The sequence below is a fragment of the Anabrus simplex genome, chromosome 9 (assembly GCF_040414725.1).
Source record: "Anabrus simplex isolate iqAnaSimp1 chromosome 9, ASM4041472v1, whole genome shotgun sequence".
NCBI lineage: Eukaryota > Metazoa > Arthropoda > Insecta > Orthoptera > Tettigoniidae > Anabrus > Anabrus simplex.
The window spans coordinates 36,197,711-36,206,088 of NC_090273.1; positions in this window are offsets into that span (position 1 = coordinate 36,197,711).

Consider the following 8,378-nt stretch of genomic DNA (forward strand, 5'->3'; position numbering starts at 1 on the left):
AGCGATCTGGCATATAGGGTCGAATGGGAGGTAGTAAAGGACACTAATCCGAGTGATCATTTCCCCATCTTTATTGTCTTTGCTGACAGTCAACCTGCCGATATGCCCCTGCTTCAAGTGAGTAGGCGCATGTTTCCCTTCAATACAACCCAGTTTCAACAGTTTTTGGTTAACAAGTTACCTGATTTTGACGGTCAACAGATGCCCTATAATTCTTTTACATCAATTCTCACTCAGTATTTAGATCTATACCGTCCTAAAAGGCCACATTTCCGACCCAAAACTATACAATGTGCACGCTGGTGGGATGCCGAGTGTGCTGCTTTAATTTCACAACGGGGGGCAGCACTTCGCTCCTTTCGACGTTTTGGAACTTTCCAAGTATACTTACATTATAAAGTACTGGTCGCCCAAATTAAAAAGGTATTTAACGAAAAACGCCGTCTGGCCTGGAAAGCCTCTATTTCCTCTCTTAATAAGACAATCATCGTCAAAATATATATGGCGAACGATTGCCGGCCTGTCCAATCGCTTTATTCGTACTCTATCTACAGTCCACTTCAATATGGAGGATCTTTTACGTTTCTTTCATCAACTAACCCCGGATTTTGTATCCCCACACTATAGTTTCCATATTCCTCCTATCTCAAATAAATTTTCTTCTTTCTTTAGTCCAGATCCCCCTGTGGGTGGGGGTGGTAGAATGACACCCACGTTATCCCCAGTCGTAAGAGGCGACTAAAAGGGGCCTCAGGGGCTCTGAACTTTGGAGCGTGGGTTGGCGACCACGGGGCCCTCAGCTGAGTCCTGGCATTGCTTCCACTTACTTGTGCCAGGCTCCTCGCTTTCATCTATCCTATCCGACCTCCCTTGGTCAACTTTTCAGACCCCGACGGTATTACGTATGGAGGCCTAGGGGGTCTTTCATTTTCACGCCCTTCGTGGCCCTTGTCTTCCTTTGGCCGATACTTTCATTTTTCGAAGTGTCGGAACCCTTCATTTCTTTCTCTCTGATTAGTGTTATATAGAGAATGATTGCCTAGTTGTACTTCCTCTTAAGACAATAATCACCACCACCATCATTCCTTAGTCCATTTGATATCAACGAATTAAATCTGGCTGTCCAAACATCACATACTTCGGCCCCTGGACGAGATGATATATCATATTCAGTATTAAAACAACTTCCACCCTTGGCGCGCCAAACCTTACTGCAGATTTTCAATCGTTGCCTCGAGTCTGCTCAGGTTCCTTCAACCTGGAACGAATTTTATTTGGTTCCCATCTTGAAACCAGGGAAAAACCCTTTACTTCCCGACAGTTATAGGGACATATACTGTACCAGGAAAAGTTGTGGGCAAAGGGCATGAGTAGGACCTCAGGGAGTGGAACTGGGTTTTGGAGCCGATACAGAGAAGGATAGTCTCGCAGAGCGAATAATAGATGGTAAATAAATTCTTTTTTTAAAACAATTTATTAATTTCTCACCCTGCGGTATGATTGTTGACTCAAAATTTATATTGAAATTAAATGTTGAAAATAATCTTCTTGAAAAAAAAAAGGCATAAATATCATTGGTTTCAAAGTCTTTCATATGTGTGAATTTCCACCTAAAGTCTTTTTAAACCTAAGCACACTTTTATAATGGTAAATGGATATGAGAAATTATTAAAAGTTTTCAGTTCTCAGTTCGTCAATCTCGTTATACAGCACACTTGAAATCCTACAGTCTTTCTACGAGAAATGAAATTGAAATTAAATTTATCACTTTTGAGAAATTATGGAAATTGTTCACACGCGACACTGAAGTTTCACTGTTCAAAATAAATGAAAAAGTTTAGTCAGTTTGTTACTCACTTATGACAAGAACTGTTGTTACCAAATGTCGAAAGATGGACATCTGGAATGTTCCATGTAGAATCAGGATCGGCGATGTTGACGTTCCCGATGAGGTGATGACAGCAGGAATTGTTGAGTTTCGCACACGAAAATTCATTTAGTGCGACTGGTTATCACTTACACTGTTGAACACTATTTATGGCGTATGAAGAATCACAGTCCTTTCTGTACTAAATACTATTTACAGTCGTTATTGAAACGTTCTTAATCACACAGTTCACACTTGAAGAAAAAAAAAAAAAAAGAAAGCAAGTCGATAAGCACAGTCTGTGAACACAGTCATTAAGTTAGATTTTCTGCTAATCCTGTTATATTAACTCAGAAAAGTTCTTACTTTTTCATTCAAAATATTGATGTGACGTGAATAAAGAAATATAATGCAATACTCGAGAAAAAAAAATAAGTTCTGGTGATTCTTAAGTATTAGGCTCTGTAGAAGTTTAATGTTACTTGACGTTGCCTAAGTCCACACGTAATGAAATAGTTAATATTTGTACTCCAATAAGTTCACTCGTGTTACAGTCTTAAATGTCTTTTTAGGATTATATTGTAATCGCGACGCGACATACTAACTGCAGTACGACGTCCTTTATCGGCGATAGAATTTCGCGTTCTGGAGATACGACGAAAGTACTTCTACGTGACTGCGCGAACATACTGTACGCGGGCCGGTCTCTTCACTATCTCACTCACACAGTTGTCTGCTTGTCCTTGTACGGTACTGTACTGTACTGCACTGGTTTGCGGGCTATCTGGCCTTGACATATATAGATACCAGCGCAGGGAGGGGTGGCAGCTCTCTCTCGGCCATGTGACCGTAATTACGTAATTTCGTTGAGACTTTAAATTGTTATAACTCAACAACCGTTTGATGAATTAATTTGAAATTTACAGGGATTAACTTTTATGATGTTTGCTATAATTCAGCGTTTGTCCCGTTGAAATTGGTTAAGGTGTTAAAAAGCTGTTAAAAGAAAAATTCTTTCGAGAAATATCTCTAGGGGAGGTGAGCTTCGAGCGACAGGTGACGTCACTTGACTCCGCCTAGCGTACTCGTAGGGTCTGGCACATACTGGAACATTCTTTACATGGATGTTCGTACGTCGGTCGGATCTTTAATGCTGGAAATAACATTTCTTTCAATTAATATGGACCAGGACCTAGGCCTTCCTGGTACAATACCTTGGACAATGCCTTCGGAAAATATTCCAAAAAATCTTCTTGAACGCCTCAAACGGTCTCTAGACTATTACAATTTACTTTCCAAATACCAATTTGCCTTTCTACCAGGTCGTTCTGTCACTGATGATATTTACCTTTTGTTAATCGATATTAGCCTACTCTAGCACGCGGTCGGAAAGAACCCTTGATGGCTATATTTGTTTTTACTTACGTGGGGCTTATGATAATGTTGACCTCCAAGTGTTACTTCAAATATTGTTCCTTTATAACTTCCCGCCCCTCTTTGCTAATATTCTCTTGAACATGCTTTCGCACAGAATTCTTCAATTAAAACATTTTCCTCCTATCCAGGCACGCATGACGTCTACAGGGCTTCCTCAAGGTGACATTCTCAGTCCTATTTTATTTACGCTGTATTCGATGTCCCTAGAGAAAATTATAACACGCAGTGCTCGTATGTTACAGTTTGCTGATGACCTGGTTATATATCTCAGTCTTCCGTCCCTCGAAACTATTTACAATTCCTTACATACGACTCTTCTGGATTTTGCTACTTGGCTTCACGATCATCAATTAGAAGTGGCCTACGATAAATTTAGAGCGGTCATTTTCTCTTGGTCCCAGCGTACTGTTCACCCGCCTGTCCTCTTTCAAGGTTTCTCGATCCTGATTGTCCAGTCGACTAAATATTTATGTATTTACCTCGACAGGAAATTATTATGGCACTCTCACGTTCAATACCTTGTGGGAAAGTCCTTTCCGAAAAAAAACAATGCTTTTTTGTCTTACGGGAGAGATCTTGGGGATCGGATCCCAGTGCAATGCTGCTGTTGTATCGAAACATCATTCGTTCGACCTTTGATTATGGCTCGGGTTTCGTAGACAAGGCGGTCAATCAAAAGCTTGCTAAATTGAACTCGATTCATGTACAATTTATTAATCTCTGTATTGGGGCTCTGCAATCTTCCCCCAATAATGCAACCTTGGTCGAGGCTGCGGAATTCCCATTTCATTTGAGGAGAAAATTGCTTGCCTCCAAGTTTATTCTCAGGACTCTCTTTCTTACCTCACACCCACTCCTTCCTAAATTATCATTACTCGTACGCTACTATCAGAAACGAGGTACTCTCTTACGCCGTTACCCAGCCCTTGCCTGGTCATATAATTACTTTAACTCTCTTCGCACTTCTATTATTCGTACCCCGTCCACATCTAATTATCTTCCGTTTCAAGCAAAGTATTATGTCCCTTCCCTTATTTTACCATTATTCGGTGGTTATCTACCCTTTGGTCCTTTCTGTACACACAGTGCTAGGAAGTACGTACGTCTAGCTTTGTCCCAGGATGTTCATTATCTTTCACCAATATTCTATACTGATGGGTCCAAACTTCACAACCCTCCAGGTGTAGGGGCTGCTGTTTTCTCACCCGATTTACACATTTCAAACAATATTCACTCCCGTCGGAGACAGCTATTTTTACGGCGGAGGCTTTTGCAATCCGTCAATGCTTACTATGCATAAAGTATTCGCCACTAGACAGTGCCTACATTGCATCTGATTCCCTGAGTGTGCTCCAAGCCTTAAATAATCCCAGTTTCCGGAAAGATGGGTATATTCAAAATCTTCGCAAACTCTGTTTCGATTTACACAAATTAGGTAAAAGGGTTACCTTAATTTGGATTCCGGGTCATTCAAATATTAAAGGTAATGAACAGGCTGATGCCTTGGCTCAGGTGGTAGCTCAAGGTCAGGGCGTTGCGTACCATTTGGCGTTACCCTTCACTGATTATTGGAGTGGTTGTCGAGATATGATCAGACAATTATGTCGGAGTCACCCCTCGTGTCAAACAGGTCGTAGTTTGTTTACGCTTCTTCCGAATATTCCGAAATCTCCGTGGTTTACTCAACATTATTATACTAGACGTCACATCACTAATATTATTCGTTTGCGGCTAAATCGTATGTGCACGCCTAATCAGTTATTTCGTATGAAATTGGTCGAGTCTAACCTCTGTAAATGTCGTACTTCGGTTGCTACAGTTAACCATATCTTGTTTCAATGTCCGTTGCTCGATGTTAGTAGAGTAAAATGGTTACAGCCGTTCTTTAGGCAACAATTCGCGTTACCCACTCAATTGTCATGTTGGATACTCAATCCCACGCCCACTACGGTGGTAGCTCTATCGAATTTCCTTTCTGACACCAACACTTTACTTGCATCTCTGTTCCCCCTGTGTGTGGGGGCGGTAGAATAACACCCACGGTATCCCCTGCGTGTCGTAAGAGGCGACTAAAAGGGGCCCCAGGGGTTCTGAACTTGGGAGCGTGGGTTGCGACCACGGGGCCCTTAGCTGAGTTCTGGCATTGCTTCCAATTACTTTTGACAGGCTCCTCACTTTCATCTGTCCTATCCGACCTCTCTTGGTCAACTCTTATTCTTTTCCGACCCCGACGGTATTACGTATGGAGGCCTAGGGAGTCTTCATTTTCCCGTCCTTCGTGGCCCTTGTCTTTCTTTGGCCAATAGCTTCATTTTTCGAAGTGTCGGATCCCTTCCATGTTTTCTCTCTGATTAGTGTTATATAGAGGATGGTTGCCTAGTTGTACTTCCTCTTAAAACAATAATCACCACCACCAACACCTTTAATCTCTGTCCCTTTGTCTCTGCCTTTTATGTTGACCCGATCATGTTCGTGTGGTAGCAAGTCGCCGAGAAAGGTCACACTGACGTGACGCTTTGTACCGCGTGACCTTGTGGTACTTCTGTGTGTTGTAGATTAACTTAGTCGTATAATTCATAACCTCCTTTTCTTTAAACTTTACCTGTTGCGTTTTCGCCTCCTCCATACTTTGATTTTCATTATAGGGTCAGTGACTGGGTACACCGCTATCACACGAAGCCCATTAAATTATCAAGACAGGACAAGACAAGGCAAGATTCCACACTCCAGGGGAGGAAGCCTAATAAACTGTGTCAACAGAACGCAACCGCTCAGTAGGCTAGGGCAAGGCTGCATTATTGCCAAAGATCGTTGAAAACATTTCTTTTGTGTAGCGGTACCTGATGGTTTATGTATTCACATTGTCCTTAATTATACTAACTAATTCCATGAGTGGTGTCGAAACTTCAGGCACTGATCTGTTGCTAACGCAATATCACACGCCATCCTTCTTCCAATTTATATCTTTCACAATTCAAAGTACAATACCCATGTATGGCGTCTTCTTTTGTGATACCACATTATATTTCCCAGGTAGTATCCCGTTAGTTTGCACATAGGCAGTAGGTTGCTCAGCCTCAATCAGCTGCTCATATTGAGCGTCCCCCTTATTTATCCCTAGTTGTTCAGAATAACAGTTAATCTGCAAAAGAAAACCTATGCCACCATCATTGTAATCATGATGACACGAAAAATACCAGGCATACACATAACCACGCATAGCACAGTCCACGTGCGATTTTAAAGTACTTCTTTACACTATAATGCCAAACCACCACAGAAAACCATAAAATTCTAATTTTCCAAAGTGGGCTACAGCGTATATAAATTATGAAACTCTCGGTCGAAAATACTATAAAGGTAGGGCACCTCGAAAAGACCTCGGCTAACGTCAACACTTCACGAATCGAAAATAGAACCTTCAAACTTCAAAGTTCCTTAAAACCATTGATTAACACAAAATACTGTTGAAAATCACTGTCCTGAGGACTCCCATAGAAAATTAATAATTACCGTACAGTAAGTAAACAGTGTAAACAAATTTCACAAGCACTTATTGAAAAATTTCGCAATAGATGACCAAAAACATGTAAAATGGCACTCAGGAACAAAAAGAAATTTTGAAAACACAAGCTGAGCTATAAAACACCCATATACTGTTTATGTGCCTGAAGTAACCAAACAAATAATTGAATATCGGGACGATAAAATCTTCTGTCTTGTTTGTTCACCGCCTTCTGATCTGGTCGTGTAAAAATCCCTTTATGTAGATGTTGGAGATAGTGCGCTTTGATCTACCGCGCAGGCTCAACACCATGCCCAAATCACGTGACTCGCGGATAGCATTTACAAGTGTATCAAGCCATAACCTGCAAACCAAAACATGTAAATGAGTTATGATTTAAACAAGTGTGCAATTTAATTTTTTTGCTTAAACGAGAGAAGGAAACCCATTATTTGGAATAAAAGTAGTCCACTGCCTACTGCTTATTTCGACGTGCACTGTGAGAACTCTTCCTTCATGGTCAGTTCATAGCGAATCCTTGTGATATGTCGCGAAGATTGTATTACATTATCGCTCTTGTTTGTGTGTACCCTCCCCTCTTTCTTATATACCAATGTAAAGGGGATGGAGGGTCTTGCCGTGAAAGAAATCGGATGATTGGAACTGATAAAGCTGACTTGTACAAACTTGTGAATGTGCAATATGGCCAAAAAATTATGCTGACTTGTCACTATTGGTAAGTAACACTTGAACTAGGAATACTGTGACAATACAGCCTGTTAGTTAATTATAAACACAATACTTTATATGTTATTATTTTACAACATACCGGTACGTCTAATAGGTTTAATTAATTATCGAGTATGGATGTTATTTCTGTAGCCTATTGTTATTGTCAGGGGTAGCTTATTTTTATGGCTCGTTTGTATAAATGACAGTTAAAATTTAGGCATAGGAAGAGGCTATGAGAAAATAATAGAAAACTACAATAGTGCAACAACAGCTTATTGCATTTCTCCGACTAGTTTGAATTACATGTTTGGCTTATATAAAGAAAATGTGGGTATTTATTTATCTCTCATAGTGAAATTAACTGAACTGTAACGTCATTGCAAAACGCAGTTATCTTGGCAGGGATGAAAGCTACCCTTTGTTGTTACCATAAGAAGATGCGTACCATCTTCTTGTGGATGACGGTAGTATAATACATCCATGGTATCCCTTGTCTGTCATAAAAGGCGACTTAAAGTGGGGACCAGGGGCTCTCAGTCTCGGAGCGTGGACTGGTGGCTACAGTTCTCCTACCTGAGTCTGGCCTTGCTTCTACTTACTTGTGTCAGGCTCCTCACTTTCATTTTTCCTGTTCGGCCTTACTTGGTCAATTCATGTTATCTCCTTACCCCTACGTTATCAAGTTTGCGAGGCCTAAGGAGTCTTTCATTTTCACGCTTTTCGTGGCCCTTGTCATCCTTTGGCCGATGCCTTCATTTTTCGAAGTATCGGATCCCTTCCATTTTTTCTCTTTGATTAGTGTTATACAGAAGATGGTTGCCTAGTTGTACTTCCTCT